The sequence below is a fragment of the Hemitrygon akajei genome, chromosome 6 (genome assembly GCF_048418815.1).
Source record: "Hemitrygon akajei chromosome 6, sHemAka1.3, whole genome shotgun sequence".
Classification (NCBI taxonomy): domain Eukaryota; kingdom Metazoa; phylum Chordata; class Chondrichthyes; order Myliobatiformes; family Dasyatidae; genus Hemitrygon; species Hemitrygon akajei.
Genome location: NC_133129.1, coordinates 97,919,257 through 97,935,895, shown reverse-complemented (window position 1 = coordinate 97,935,895; position 16,639 = coordinate 97,919,257). Strand labels below are relative to the sequence as shown.

Here is a 16,639-nt window from a genome sequence, read left to right as displayed (position 1 = left end):
TAGCATCTTCAAAATGTCAGAAAATGAACAAACAGAATAGAATGGGGTGGCCCGGTAGGATAGTGGTTAGCACAACACTCTACAGTACAAGCAACCCCAGCTCAATTCTCGCTGGGGACTGCAAGGAATTTGTACGTTCTCCTCATGACCATGTGGGTCTCCTCCAGGAGCTCCAGTTTCCTCCACAGTCCAAAGGTGTAATGGTTGGTAGATTAATTGGTCATTGTAAATTGTCCTGTGATTAGGCTCAGATTAAATTGGGGGATCGCTGGGCGGTGTGGCTCAAAGGGAGGTCCTTTTCCGCACTATGTCTCAATAAATAAAACACACCTTTGGTTGTCTTGGATCATTTTGCACATTTTAAAATCACTAATAAACATACATTATGTAAGTCAGTATGAAGTATTAAACACAAAGCAATGCAACACTGTAGCAAAGTTTAAGTTATTCTGTTTAGAGATACAGTACAGTAACAGCTCTTTCCAGCCCAATCAGTTCACACTGCCCAATTAGCCTCCTAACCGTTACACCTTTGCAATGTGGAAGGAAACTGGAGCACCCAGAGGAAACCCACGGGGAGAAGGTACAAACTCCTTATAGACAGTGTCGGAATTGAACCCCGGTCACTGGCGCTGTAACAGCATTACGCTAAAGAGACATTTTAATAAATGGCATTCTCAAAGCTACTTATACAGGTAGGGATTAGCGCAGGGGTTCCCAACCTTTTTCATGCCATGGACTCCGAGCATTAACCAAAGGGTCCGTGGACCCCAGACTAAATTCTGAAAGTGGCTCAACTGCAGCACTGAAGAGAAACCTGGAGAGGTAGATGAATAGGAGCAGTACCCAGGGCTATGGTCCAGGTATGGGTCGATGGGAACCAACAGAATATCAGTTTAGTACAGACTAGATGGACTGAAGGGACAGTTTTTGTGCTACGACTATCTTCTATGTTCAAAGTAAATGTTATTATCAATGTATATACACGTTGCCATATACAACCTTGAGATTCAATTTTTTTGTGGGCATACTCAGCAAACCTACACAATAGTTACCATAATAGAACTGGACAACTGCCAATCTCCAGTGTCCAAACAGAATGAAGAACACACAAACAGCACAGATTCAAAAAAAGAGAAACAAAAATATAAATAAGCAATAAATATAGAGAACATGAGACGAAGAGTCCTTGAAAATGAGTCCATAGGCTGTGGGAACATTTCAGTGATGGGACAAGTGAAGTTATCCCCTTTGGTTCAAGAGTCTGATGGTTGAGGGGCAATAACTGTTCCTGAACTTGCTGGTGTGAGTCCTAATGCTCCTGTACCTTCTTCCCGATGGAAGCAGCAAGAGAGCGTATGTCCTGGGTGATGGGGTCCCCGATGATTGATGCTGCTTTCCAGAGACAATGCTTCATTTAGATGTTCTCAATATACTCTCCATTAGACATCAACAGAAGCCATGCTGAACCTCCACAAACCTTTTGATCTCCTTCACAAAAAATAACTGGTGGATTTATACTTGTAGCAACTTTCTAAATATCATCACCATTGCCAATGTCACACAAACCCCCGCTGACTGAAAGGAGTTTTTGTATATTCTACCCGTGACCATGTGGGTTTCCTCCAGGTGCTCCGGTTTCCTCCCACAGTCCAAAGACATACTGGTTGGTAGGTTAATCGTCATTGCAAATTGTCCTATGAATAGGTTAGGGTTAAATCGAGGGATTGCTGGCAGCACGGCTTGAAGGAAGCACTGTATCTCAATAAATTATAATTATTAATAACTTCAAATTAGATTCCTGACCATGTCTCAATGAACACTACCACCTAACAAGTGAGTTCAGTATTGGGACTACACCCTGACCCCCTTAGTCAGGCATCAGAGAGCCAGGAAGTGGGTCAACAGAGATGGCACCATCCCTCAATGTCACATTATCCGTAACGAACCTCAGCATCTGCCCCATGTGACTTCCAAAGCAAGGCTGCTCAGAGAACTTATAGCACGTCATACAACATAGTAAAACCCTTCAGCTGACCTTTCAGCCTACCCCATGATCAATCTAACCCTTCCTTCCCACATAACCCTCCATTTTTCTGTCATCCATGTGCTAATCTTAAAAGTCCATAATGTATCTGCCTCTACCACTATCCTGGCAGCGCATTCCATGGACCCACCACTATGAGTAAAAAAACACCTACCTCGCCAGTCCCCTTATACTTTCCTCCAATTGCCTTAATGTTATGCACCCTTAGTATGAACCATTTCTGCCTTGGGAAAAAGTCTCTGGCTGTCAACTGGATCTGTGACTCTTTCATCTTGTACACTTGTATCAAGTCAAGGAATATTCCTGGTCTGGACTACAATAACTCATCATTCTGAACTTGGTAGAAGGCACAGGCCAGCCAGATGACAGGGTTGCTCTGAGTTGTATATGCTGGGCTCAGTAGAGGGTCACGAGGCTCCACTGAAAGTGGCAACAGGAAACCATCTAGATCACTACTTGGGATTTCCATCTCAGAATTACTGGAGGCGACACAAGGTCAGGATATGGCCATGACTGGTGGTGGCGCTGTCTTGCCGTCAAACTATCCTTTAACGCTCACAGTTGAGGCTCACGCACGAGGAACAGGCAGGCAGCTGTGGGTTAGTAGAGTTTCTTCCAAGAAAGAGACAATGCCTTGCAAGGGAGAAGTCCAACATTGCTTCTGTTCAGTGTCTCCTTGGTGGAGGGAATGAAATTAACAGCTGCTGTCTGTACAGCCAAGACTGAATGTTCCAAACATGGGTGCCTCTGGATCAAAATCCAAGTCTGGGAAGCGGTGGCAATCAGCCCGATTTCTAATCAGACTATTCACCAAAAATCCCACACCTGCCAACAGCTGGTCATCTTCCCCTGTGGGGAGGGGACAGGGAGAGTGGTGCCACCAAGTCCAGACACATCCTGAGACTCCATCGAGAATGAGCACTTATTCGTTCTCACACCCACAGAGACACTGGCGATTCTCCAGCAGGGCTGCCTGATAGACTGTGCTTCATGAGGATGAGAAAACAATGGGGTCTTGTACTGTATTTTCACAGAGCTCCAGTGGACGCCAGATTGACTGGGCTGTAAACTGCATAAACATTTGTACCCCAAGCCCAAAAACTGCACACCCAAGTTGTTTCAGAGGAGGTTACTGAACTGAATTGGCCATCAAACCATGGCAGGAATAATTACAAGTGGTTAAAATGTGATTAGAGGGGTCAGGGAAAGTTTCAAAACAGATTAAGGCAAGCCTCCGATGAACTGTGAAAGTAGGAAGACAGAATTGGAGAAACGCATAGGTGTAAGTGGACTGCAGAATTGGAGATTGTTAAATCAGTTGTTGAAAAATAACTCACGCCCAAGCTGGAGAACTGGGAAGGCCTAATCCACATCTTAAGAGAAGGAAAAAGGGATCTGATATATCCCACCGATGTGATATACTTTCCCACCTTGCCTCTTCCCCCCCTTTCTTTCAATCACCTACATTCCAAAATGAACATCAACATTATCCAACAATATTGCATCCTATGACTCCATGAGCTTCTGTTAAAAATGTCTTTGCCCTCATGCACCCCTCTTTTGACTTTAAGATTCAAGATTGTTTATTGTCAATCATCAGTGCGAGTGTAAAGGAGAACAAAATGATGGTTGCTCCAGATCTGATGAAGTACAAAAAACACAATACAATCATGTCATACGACGTGGGCGATCATGGTCCTGTGACCATGATTGTTCTTGGCAATTTTTTCTTCATAAGTAGTTTGCCAATGACTTCTTCTGGGCAGTGTCTTTACAAGATGGGTGACGTTCCCCACCCCCCAGCCATTATCAATGCTCTTCAGAGTTTGCCTCCCTGGCATCAGTGATCACATAACTAGAGCTTGTGCTATGTAGCAGCTGTTCATATGACCATCCACCACCTGTTCCCAATGCTTCATGTGACCCTGAACGGGGGGTTAAGCAGATGCTACACCTTGTCCAAGGGTGACCTGCAGGGTAGTGGAGGGAAGGAGCACCTTGCACCTCCTTTGGTAGAAACGCATCTCCATTGACACCACCCAAAAGGCAATAAACCAATCAAAAACAATAGATATGCATATCGAGAAGGCAAATGGAATGTTGGTCTTCATTGCTTGGGGGATTGAATTTAAGAGCAGGGAGGATATGCTGCAACTGTACAAGGGTACTGGTTAGGCCGGACCTGGAGTACTGCGTACAGTTCTGGTCTCCTTACTTGGAGGATATACTGGCTTTGGAGATTGTGCAGAGGAGGTTCACCAGGTTGATTCCAGAGATGATGGGGTTAGAAACATAGAAACACAGAAAATAGGTGCAGGAGTAGGCCATTTGGCCCTTTGAGCCTGCACCACCATTCAGTATGATCATGGCAGATCATCCAACTCAAAACCCTGTATCTGCTTTCTCTCCATACCCCCTGATCCTTTTAGCCACAAGGGCCATATCTAACTTCCTCTTAAATATAGCCAATGAACCTGCCTCAACTGTTTCCTGTGGCAGAGAATTCCACAGATTCACCACTCTCTGTGTGAAGAAGTTTTTCCTCATCTCGGTCCTAAAAGGCTTCCCCTTTATCCTTAAACTGTGACCCCTCGTTCTGGACTTCCCCAACATCGGAAACAATCTTCCTGCATTTAGCCTGTCCAATCCCTTTAGAATTTTATACGTTTCAATAAGATCCCCCCTCAATCTTCTAAATTCCAGTGAGTATAAGCCTAGTCGATCCAGGCTTTCTTCATATGAAGGTCCTGCCATCCCAGGAATCAATCTGGTGAACCTTCTCTGTACTCCCTCTATGGCAAGAATGTCTTTCCTCAGATTAGGGGACCAAAACTGCACACAATATTCTAGGTGCAGTCTCACCAAGGCCTTGTACAACTGCAGTAGAACCTTCCTGCTCCGGTACTCAAATCCTTTTGCTATGAATGCCAACATAACATTTGCCTTTTTCACCGCCTGCTGTACCTGTACGCCCACCTTCAATGACTGGTGTACAATGACACCCAGGTCTCGTTGCACCTCCCCTTTTCCTAATCGGCCACCGTTCAGATAATAATCTGCTTTCCTGTTCTTGCAACCAAAGTGGATAACCTCACATTTATCCACATTAAATTGCATCTGCCATGAATTTGCCCACTCACCTAACCTATCCAAGTCACCCTGCATCCTCTTAGCATCCTCCTCACAGCTAACACCGCCGCCCAGCTTCGTGTCATCCGCAAACTTGGAGATGCTGCATTTAATTCCCTCGTCTAAATCATTAATATATATTATAAACAACTGGGGTCCCAGCACTGAGCCTTGCGGTACCCCACTAGTCACTACCTGCCATTCTGAAAAGGTCCAGTTTACTCCCACTCTTTACTTCCTGTCTGCCACCAATTCTCTATCCACATCAATACCATACCCCCAATACCGTGACTATGAGGACAGATTGAGTCGCCTGGGACTGTACTCACTGGAATTCAAAAGAATGATAGGAGATCTTATAGAAACATAAAATTATGAAAGGGATAGATAAAGGCAGGAAAGTTGTTTCCACTGGTAGGTGAGACTAGAACTAGGGAACATAGCCTCAAGATTTAATGAGTAGATTTAGGATGGAGATGAGGAGGAACTGCTTTTCCCAGAGTGGTGAATCTGTGGAATTCTCTGACCAATGAAGCAGTGGAAGCTACCTCAGTAAATATATTTAAGACAAGGTTGGATAGATGTTTGCATAGTAGGGGAATTAAGGGTTATGGGGAATAGGCGGGTAGGTGGAGATGAGTCCATGGCCAGATCAGCCATGATCTTATTGAATGGTGGAGTAGGATCGACCAGCCAGTTAACCTACTCCTGCTCCTATTTTTATAAAACACAACGTACAAGTAACTATATAAAGTCGTGGTCACCAACCTTTTTAAGCCCAAGATTCCCTACCTCAGCCTTAGTGAAAGGCAAGATCGATTCCAAATCGATTAGTTACACGCGTGCGCACCGGGGCAGAAAAGACCGGAAGTAAAACCCCGCAACCCGGAAGTAGAAATAATGTATGAACACCAGGGGTCACTGCCCTTTTTTTTGCACTGCGGACCGGTTTAATATTGACAATATCCTTACTGACCGGCCAACCTGGGGGGGTGGGGTGGGTATTAAACGCAACTGGAATACAGCGATACTCGAAGCAGGTTCCTTATGTCCAGTCTATTCCGCAATTTAGTTTACGTGGCTCTCAGCTGCTGTCCCACTTGCTCACGTTTTTTCCGTTGGGAAAAAAAACTCAACGGGTTTGTCTTTAAGTGCAGGGTGCTTGGACTCAAGGTACCAAAGCAGTTTTGAGGGCTTCATTGCCTCATTAGACAGCCTTCGGGCCCGAGCTCCAGCCTCCCACCCGCCAGCTGCCTTGGCAAACTGCGGCTGTTCCTGTGCCGGGGCTGCGGTGGTCGCAGTCTGGAGAGAGCAACCGACCGAGCAAGGAGTGCGACACGGTGCACGCCCGCTCCCCCCTTGTAGGATCTATCAGCCGACAAAAGTTTGTTTCAGTAGATCGCAGCGAGGTAGCTGCTCTGCTGCTTATGAAACCCTGAGTCCGAATTAGGTTGTCTGTGAATACTTTAGCACCAGGTTCCCCACGAACATTTGGTGTGCTAAACAGGTTTAGAGGCGGCGCCCATCTGTCCGCGCTCCAGGCCAGTAGCAACGGCACTTCTCGCCAGACGCACGAAGCGGCCGGTTACCCGAGGCCAACCAGTGATCCCTGACGCACTTGGGCAATGACCTCGCGTATATTCAAGTTCAACAGTGGGCATGACAGGGAATGAGGGAAGGTGCAGCTGACTCATATCGTTTCCTCGCGGCCCGGTGGTTGGGGACACTAAAGTACACTGTAGTGCATGGCGGGAGAGCTACACACATGTGCACTGGGCAGAAAGAACGGAACTAAAACCCCACAACCCAGAAACAATCTCTCAACAGTATTTGCGTATTTCTTTTTCTTTTTTCAGGATTTACTGGGAAAGTCTCAAAGATTAACTAGTCGATCGCGATTGACGGGTTGGCGACCACTAATATAAAGTGACGCTAGGTGATGTGTATGTAGTGGTAGTGGGGTTGGGTTAGTGGGTGGAGGTGTTGATCAGCCTGATGGCTTGGTGGAGGTCCTGGTGTGAACGCTGCATAGCCTCTTCTCTGATGGGAGTGGGAGAAACAGAAAAATAAGCAGAGTGGTAGAGATATTGCTGGCCTTTCCCGGCATCTTTCTGTATACATTCCCTTGATGGCAGGTAGACTGGTGCTTGTGATGCGCGAGGCAGTTTAACTTCCGCAGAAGAGCCCTCCTGTCCGCCAGAGCGCAGTTTCTGTACCACACAGTGATGCAGCACACTAGGATGCTCTCAATAGTGCACCTGTAGAAAGTTCAATATATCCTTGTTCAGATTCCCCTAGCTGAAAATCACTGGAAAAAATTAACTGATACAGCTCAGTATTGAAGCAAAGGTCCCAGCCTACTCGTTAGTTCCAGTTGGTGTGAGAAACCCAAAACAGAAACAGAGTTACACGAAAGCTAGACATTAAACATCCTGCGCTTTGCATCACATTAAAAAGCAAATAACACTGCTGCAATATGTAAATTCAAGTCCTTTCAGCACTACTCCAATTGCAAACTGACGAACAGCCTTTTGAGCCCATTTTTTTCAAGAGATGTGATTAAGGGAGATCTGTATCTTACTCAAAAATACTGGAGGAATTCAGCAAGTCAGGCACTATCTATGGAGGGGAATAAACAAGTCAACGTTTCAGGCTAAGTCCTTGCTGAAGAAGGGTTTCAGCCTGAAACTTTGTTTATTCCCAATCATAAATGCTGCCTGACTTGCTGAGTCGCTTGAGCATTTTGTCTGTGTTATAGCATCTGCAGAATCTTGTGTTTAAGATCTGTATCTTAATTGCATTGTGGGAAAGGACCCATAAATTCTAAATAACTGCGACCAACAAAATTGTACAAACATTACTAATAGCTGAGTGCCGATACTAATGTCCCCTTGCACCTGTTGTTTTCTACTGATTTTAGAGTCATATGTCCTAAAAGACACCCTCCAGTCAATCAAGTTAGAGTGCATAGCATCCAGCTTTGCACGTCTAGCTGTTTATGGGAATAAGTGATAAAAATTTCACCCATTCACTGTTACATGCAAATGTCTAGTGAGAACACTTCCAGAATTCTATAAATATTATAGCCCAAAAGCAGAAAACTTAAACATCTTCCCACAAAATATGAATGGTGTTCCATTATTTACAACAGTTGTCATCTAGCACAAATCAACCTGTAGCTTATGAAGGAAATTAGAGATCAGGTATTAATTTTTAAAAACGGACAAATATAACAATGGTGAAAAGTGAAGCAGGCCGGAGGATTGGGAGTGGCTTAGAATTCAGCAGATGGATTATGAGATTGAATATGAAAATAAGTTTAACATGAGAACTGCGTTAAAGCTTCTATAAATAATTGAAGAGGAAACTAAAAGAGATTAGTGAAAATAAACATTGGTGCTTTAAAGCAAGGAAAATTGCTTGCTTTAAATGGGGACAAAGGAACGGTGAAACACATACAATACTTTCGTTCTGTTTTCACAATAGAACTCCCCAGTACACTACCAAACTACAGCTTCAAAGAGATGAAAGAACTGTGGATGTCTTCACAATGGAAGGCATAAATAAGGTGGTGGATCTGGCCTAGTGCACCATGGGTAAAGCTGTCCTAACCATTGAGCACACCTACTTGAAACATTGTTGTAGGAGAACAGTTCCCATCACTCAGGTTTCGTTGCCATTGGGAAGGTGGTACAGGAGCCTCAGGACTCGCACCACCAGGTTCAAGAACAGTTACTACCCCTCAACCATCAAGCTCTTGAACAAAAGGGGATAACCACACTCACTTACCCCATCATTGAAATGTTTCCACAACCAATGATCTCACTTTAAGCACTCTTCTGCACTCTGGTTGATCTTTCATTGATCCTGTTATAGTTAATATTCTTTAGAATTGCTGAGTATGCCTGCAGGAAAATGAATCTTAGGGTTGCATATGATGACATAATATTTGTGTAACGCACTGTAAGGATTCACTGCTAACGTAATGGCTTCTTTGTAATGTTTCACTGCAAAGGCTAATGAAATGGCTTCTCTGTAATGTTCACTGCTGAGGTAACGGTTTCTCTGTAGCAGCAATGTTTGGGTTATGGCTGGAGATAACAGGACTGTGGTATGAATGTTAGCCAATCAAAGATTGTTGCTCTGTCTTGCGAATCTGGAAGGAGATTTTTCGCGTTCTTTGGTCGAGGAGAGATGAAGAAGGAAGACACGTGTGGAGAGAGCTGGCAGACCACCGGATGGAGTGGACTGGGATCTGAAGGCCTGAAGGTCAGCGACACTCAGAGGAGATCGATGGTGGAAGAATGGCGAATGAGTGAGCTTCAACGTGCACTTTGACTTTTCCTTGAACTGGGCCCTTTTTTATTTTCAATACTAACCCTATATTCAGATTAAGATTCATAAAGTTCAATCCATTAAATGCATATGGTATACTGTCTGATAATTTGCATTGAGGGTTTGTAACTGGACGGTACATTACACAGTATCCACACAAACGAGATTTCTCAGCTTGACGGGGCCAGAGGCTGTTTACCCCGAGACGAACACGAGCTGGCCGAACTTGAGGGTCACACTTGGATACCAGAATTTACTTTGAACTCTTTGTATTTTGAAATAACTTCAAAGACCCAATAAGGGTCTCATGCTCCTTTCTTATATAAAAACCACAGACTTCTGTTTGTAATACCTTTCACAATCTTTACTTTTAGAAACTCTTAAAATGCAACCCTTTTGAGTCAGAAATGTGCAGAATGTGGAGTTGAGGAGATTGATTCCTGACTTGAACCAACTCATGAGGGCAATAGTTGCCACTCTGACTAAAGGTCGGCTTAGTGCTATTGACAAAGACTAATCAGGATACTAAAATGCACTTCCAAACTTTATGTCAATGTAATGTTAATTTAAACGTTACATCTCCCCACCATACAGAAAGCCAAGATGCAAGTTCAGGTTAGAGATTAGCTTTATTTGTTACATGGACATTGGAGCATACTGTGAAATGTATTGTTTATGTCAAATCAATTCAGCGACGTATACCCACAGCCTCGCTGAATTGATTTGACATAAACAATACATTTCACAGTATGCTCCAATGTCCATGTAACAAATAAAGCTAATCTTTAATTAAAAAAAGAAATTTAAATCATTTCATCCACAAGCCTGGCATGACTCTTCAGTAGGCATTTAACTAAGACCAGTCTGTTCAAAAGCCTTGTCTGGAACAGTTATACAAGCCTTTACTTTATAAACAAGTTTTAAAATGCCATGTATTGCTCCATCTTTCCATTTCATTACAAACTGCCCCGGTCACCACTTAAAGAAGCCTTTCACTGACAGAAGGTATCACATACAACAGCTAACACAAGAAACAGGACTCAGCTAATCTTCCCCAAACCTGTGTCACCATTCAATATTAACATAATTGTGGCCTCAACTCTACTTTCCTGCTCTCCTTCATAGCCCTCAATTTCCCTACAATTCATTTCCAGAGGACTAGAACATAAATACAAGTATGTAATGTTGAGGCTATACAAAGCAATGGTCAGACCGTATCTGGAGTATTGTGAACAGTTTTGGGCCTCAAAGACACATAGAGAAGTACAGCATAGAAACAGCCCTTCAGTCCATCTAATCCATGTCAAAACTACTTAAACTGCCTACTCCCTTTGACCTACACTAGGACAACAGCCCTCCACACCCAAACTTCTCTTAAGCATTGAAATGAGGAAGGTCTGATGGCTCTGGGTCTTTAATCACTGGCGTTTAGAAGAATGAGACATGATCTCATTGAAACCTCTCGAATATTGAGAGGGCTAAATAGACTGGACATGCAGTGAATGTTTCCAACAGTGAGAGTGTCTAGGGCCAGAGGGCATAGCCTCAGAAGGATGTCCCTTTAGAACAGACATGAGGAGGAATTTAACACAGATGTTGGTGAAATTGGGGAACTCACTGCCAAAGATGGCCACAGAGGCCAAGTCATTGGATACATTTAAAGTGGATTGGTTCTTGTTCAGCAAGGATTTTAAAAGGTTACTGGAAGATGGCATGAGAATGGGGCTGAGGGGGATGATATTCAAAGCAGGCTCGATGGGCTGAATGGCCTAATTCTGCTCCTATATTGTATGGTAATCAAGTATCTGTCATTCCCTTCCTCTGGAATATATACATTGATTCAGCCTCAGCTCTCTATTGGAAGAAATTGCTCCCCTTCTGCCTTAAATGGGTGATTTTTTTATTCTGAAACTATGGTCCTACTTCAAGATAACCCCATGAAAGGAAACATACTCTTAGCATCCACTCTATATAACTTAGTAAGATCATTCATTTCTTTAAAACTGAGTATTGGCCCAAGCTCTCCTCATAGATCTATCTCTTTGTTCTCAGGGTCAAGCTCACAAACCCTACTTTACATCACCTCTAATGCAAGCATGTTAAAATACGGAGACCAAAATTGTAAGCAATACTCCAGGTGAGCAGCTGGTGGACATCCTAAGTCCTGGTTATACGACTACTGATGCCAGGCAGACAATCTCTGAAGAGTATTGGTAATGGCTGGGGTCACCCATCTTGTGAAGACACTGCCCAGAAGAAACAATGGCAAACCACTTCTCCAGAAAAATTTGCCAAGAACAATCATGGTCATGGAAAGACCATAAATGCACACATCATACAATACAGCACATAATGTTGATGACTCCAGGTGTCAAGATGGCAGGAAAGAATAAAACTGAACTCACTGAAGGAGACTAAGAAACGTATTGAAATAGAATGATCTAGGAGTATGTGGCCTTGGTACAGGTATGAAGAGGATATAGTATTGACAGGGAGGTCCTGTTCAAACAGTAAGACAATGTAGGCCACATCTAAAGAACTGTATGGGTCTCACACTACAGAAAAAAATTGACAACATCAGAGGAGGTTTAAGAGGGAGCCAGAGAATTTCAGTGAAGAATCGGATTCAGATTTAACATCACCGGCATATGTCGTGAAATATGTTGTTACGCCTGCATGCCTCCTTGTCACCATAGTTGTGTCATCAGCAAATTTATAGATGGGATTTGAGCTGCACCTCGTCACACAGTCATGGATGGAGAGACAGTACAGCAGTGTAGATCAATAGAGTAGAGAGTAGACACTTCAGCTAGATTTTCTTTGAAATGGAAATCAGAGGAGAGTTTAAAAAGTATATTGAATTATGAAAAGCCTGAAGTGAATATGAAGGACGCATTTTCTTTGACAAACAACTTTATATTATAATTTTAAGCTAATGGGCAGAGGACTATGTTTAGACACAGATAGAAGTCAAGGTTTGGAAGTCTTTGTCTAATTGAAGCACGAACCCTCGACACACTAAAAGCAACCTGTTTGCACAGATGGTGCCTGATAAACAACAAGACTAGAGACCAGGAACTAGGTTCCAGGTGGTTATTTTTGGCCAAGATGCTAGAAATCCAAGCAACACACACAAAATGCTGGAGGAACTCAGCAGACCAGGCAGCATCTATGGAAAAAAGGTACAGCTGACATTTTGGGCCGAGATCCTTTGGCAGGACTGGAGAAAACAAAGACGAGGAGGAGGGAGAGAGAGAGAGAAACACAGGTGATTGGCATTTCCCATTCTGATATGCCAGTGGCCACCCATTTTAAATCCACTTCCCATTTCCAATCAGGTATGTCAATCCATGGCCTCCTCTACCGTTGTGATGAGGCCACACTCAGGTTAGAGGAACACCACCTTGTATTCCAGTTGAGAAGCTAATGGCACGAACATCGATGTCTTGGGCTTCTGGTAATGTCCTCCCCCCACTCCATTCCCCATCCCTTTTTCCCTCTCTCACCTCATCTCTTTGCCAGCCCATCACCTCCCTCTGGTGCTCCACCCCACTATTCTTTTTTTCCATGGTCTCTCCTCTCCTATAGGACTCCCCCTTCTTCAGCCCTCTATCTCTTTCACCAATCAACTTCCCAGCTCTTTCCTTCATCTATCCCCCTCCCAGTTTCACCTATCACCTTGTGTTTCTTTCACTCCCCCCCAACTTTTTAAATCTACTCATCTTTTTTTCCCTCCAGTCCTGCGAAGGGTCTTACCCTAAAACGTCAACTGTATTTTTTTTTCCCATTGACACTGCCTGGCCTGCCGAGTTCCTCCAGTATTTTGTGTGTGTTGCTCAAACATCAAAACTTCCATTAACATAGACAGGAAATCTATTGACATAGTGCAAGGCATTCAATCACCCACATTCGCTGCATAATTCCTGAGCCATAGGATCACATGCAAGGCACAGCATTTGATGCTCATAAAGTCTCCTGAACAGGGCAACAAGCTGGATCTTTTCTAAGGGTTCCAAGTTGTGGCTGTGGGATCAAAAGTACATGTGGTCTCAAATACCATTCATTTTAATTTTTATTATTTTAGAGATTCTGCACGGTAACAGGCCATATCGGTTCAATAAGCTGGCACCGCCCAATTACACCAACATGATCAATTAACCAACTTAACCACGTCTTTGGGATGTGGGAGGAAACCTATGTGGTCACATGAGAATGTACAAACTGCTTACAGACAGCAGCGGAGTTGAGCACAGGTTGCTAGCGCTGTGATAGCGTTATGCTAACCACTAAACTACCAAACTGCCTTTCAGTTGCATTAGATTCCTCAATATGATTTCTGTCCTCAGGTCTCTGCAATGTGCCTCTTTTGGACATATCACCAGTTCACCCTTGTGCTTTTTGAGAGGGCTGCCTAGCATTGTCTCCCAGTTAGCAACAAGTAACGAAACAGATAAGAAGTTGGGACAGAAGTCACTGAAGGACTTTTGGAAGCCAGCTAATTTTAATTTATTGACTGAATTTAAATTCTCAGCTGCTGCTGCGGTGAAGTGCTACAGCACTGTGTAATGCCACCCCCCCCCCCCCCAACCCCAGGAACTAACACAGCATAAGTGGAGAAAGCCTATTTTGACTGTTCAAAATACAGTTCATTGTATGACTGATGAACATATCAACTGTAAATGGGTTTGTATATATTTTTTCTTTTGGCAACGGTTGCTACAAATTATACAACCATTAGAGCAAAGGAAGACATTGAACAATTTAGAAGACCATAAGGCATAGGAGCAGAATCAGGCCTTGTGGCCCATCGAGTCTGCACAGCCATTCCATCTAATTTATTATCCCTCTCAACCCCATTCTCCTGCCTTCTCCCTGTAATCTTTGACACCCTGTTTAATCAAGAACTTATCAACCACCACTTTAAATACACCCACTGACTTGGCCACCACAGCTGTCCGTAGCAATGAATTCCACTGATTCACCACCACCTGGCTTAAGAAACTGCTTCTCATCTCTGTCCTAAAGGGACGTCCTTCTGAGGCTGTGCCCTCTGGTCCTAGACTCCCCCACTATAGGAAACATTCTGCATGTCTACCCTATCTAGGCCTTTCAATATTCGACAGATTTCAATGAGATCTACCCTCATTCTTCTAAACTCCAGTGAGTAAAGGCCCAGAGTCATCAAATGAACCTCAGACATTAACTCTTTCTTTCCTGGGATCACTTCATGCTCTGGATCCTCTGCGATGTCAGCATATCCTTTCTCAGATAAAGGGCTTAAAACTGCTCACATTACACCAAGTGTGTGTGGTCAGACCAATGCCTTATAAAGACTCAGAGATACATCCTTGCTTTTTATATTCTAGTCCTCTCAAAATGAATGCTCAAGTTGCATTTGCCTTCCTCACTGACTCAACCTGTAAATTGAGTTTTAGGGAATCTTGCTCAAGGACTCCCAAATCCTTTTGCACATCTGAATTTTCTCCCCATTTATCAAATAGTCTACACTTTTATTCCTTCTACCAAAGAGCATGACAATACACTTTCCTACACTATATTACCTTACAGCCCTACAAAATATGCTCTTTCAATTAATCACATACTTTCCCTCTGATAGCCCACACTGGCTCTGACTTCACCTCCCCTCCAGTACTCAGGAAGGTGTCATCCATCACGAAGGACCCTCACCATCCAGGACGCGCCCTCTTCTCCTTACTGCCCTCAGGGAGGAGGGTACAGGAGCACACTCAACATTTAAATAACAACTTCCACTCCTCCGCCATCTTCTGAACTGTCCATGAGCACCACTGCACTATTTGGCTTTCTTTTAAAATATATATTTTATTGTAACTTAAAGTAAACTTCTAGCACTCGGAACACAACAGGCCTTTTAACCAGACCATTTAACCTACTCTAAGATCAATTTAACCCTTGCCTCCCACATAGAACTCCATTTTTCTATTGTCAGTCTCTTCTATGTCCATAATATTTCTGCCTCTACCACCACCCCTGTTGCATTTTACACACATCCACCATATTCTGTGTAAAAAATAAACTTGCCTTCAGTCACCTTAAAAGTTATGATCCTCATATGAGCCACTTTGGGAAAAAAGCCTCTGGCTTTATCAAGTCATCTTTCATCCTCCTGCTCCCAAGGAGGAAAGCACCAGCTCGCTCAATTATAGCCTCATAAGACATGACATCTATCTCACTGTACTGCTGCCAAAAAAAAACAAATTTCACAACAGCTCAGTGATAATAAACCTGATTTTGATTCCCCTGCTACACGGTTAATGGCAAGACTCCATGGCATAAAAATGGTTGGAAAACTCTGCCCTATCACCGCCAATGACAATTTCCCTCACATCCTTGTTTCTTTGGTCCAATATCTGCAGGAGATTAAATTTCTTCTCATCTCGGCCCTGAAAGGATAACCCCTTATGTTTTGTCAAGGAAGGGGAAATATCAATTCTCACATCTAACCCATCACATTACTTGTCACATGTACATTGAAACATACAGTGAAATGCGTCGCTTGCATCAACAACCAACGCAGTCCGGGTGGGGGGGGGGCAGCCGACAAGTGTCGTCAGGCTTCTGGCACCTATATAGCAAGCTCCCAACTTACTAACCCGAACCCGCACATCTTTGGAACATGGGAGGAAACTGGAGCACACGGAAGAAACCCCAGTCACGGGGAAACCCCACAGTCAAACTCTTCACAGATAGTGGCGGGAATTGGACACCAATCACTGGTGTAAAGCATGACACTAACCGCTTCCATGCCGTCCTCATCTGTGCCAAGGTTCCAATTAAACCACCTCCCAGTCTGTAAAATTATAATATAGGCACTGTCTCTTTGTTCTCTTCTCATACAACCAACCCACTACTCAGTGAATCATTGTGGAACCCTCTCTATCCCAAGGACATCCTTCAATAGCTTGGAAGATCAGGCCTGTAACACAATACTACCAAAGCCAACATCCTTGAATTTCTCATTATTTAAAAAATTCTTCATCCCTTTATCAAAGTGGATCCTCTCACCTCACCACTCTCAGGTTGAAGGAGCCACACCTCATATTCTGTCTGGGTAGCCTCCAATCTGATAGCATGAACATCAATTTCTCT

General features: G+C 43.7%; 1 protein-coding gene across 1 annotated transcript in view; it reads right to left on the bottom strand.

The window, feature by feature from the left end:
* Positions 1-16,639, bottom strand: part of LOC140729332 (uncharacterized) — a 59,841-nt gene that overhangs the window by 41,436 nt on the left and 1,766 nt on the right. The window lies entirely within an intron of this gene.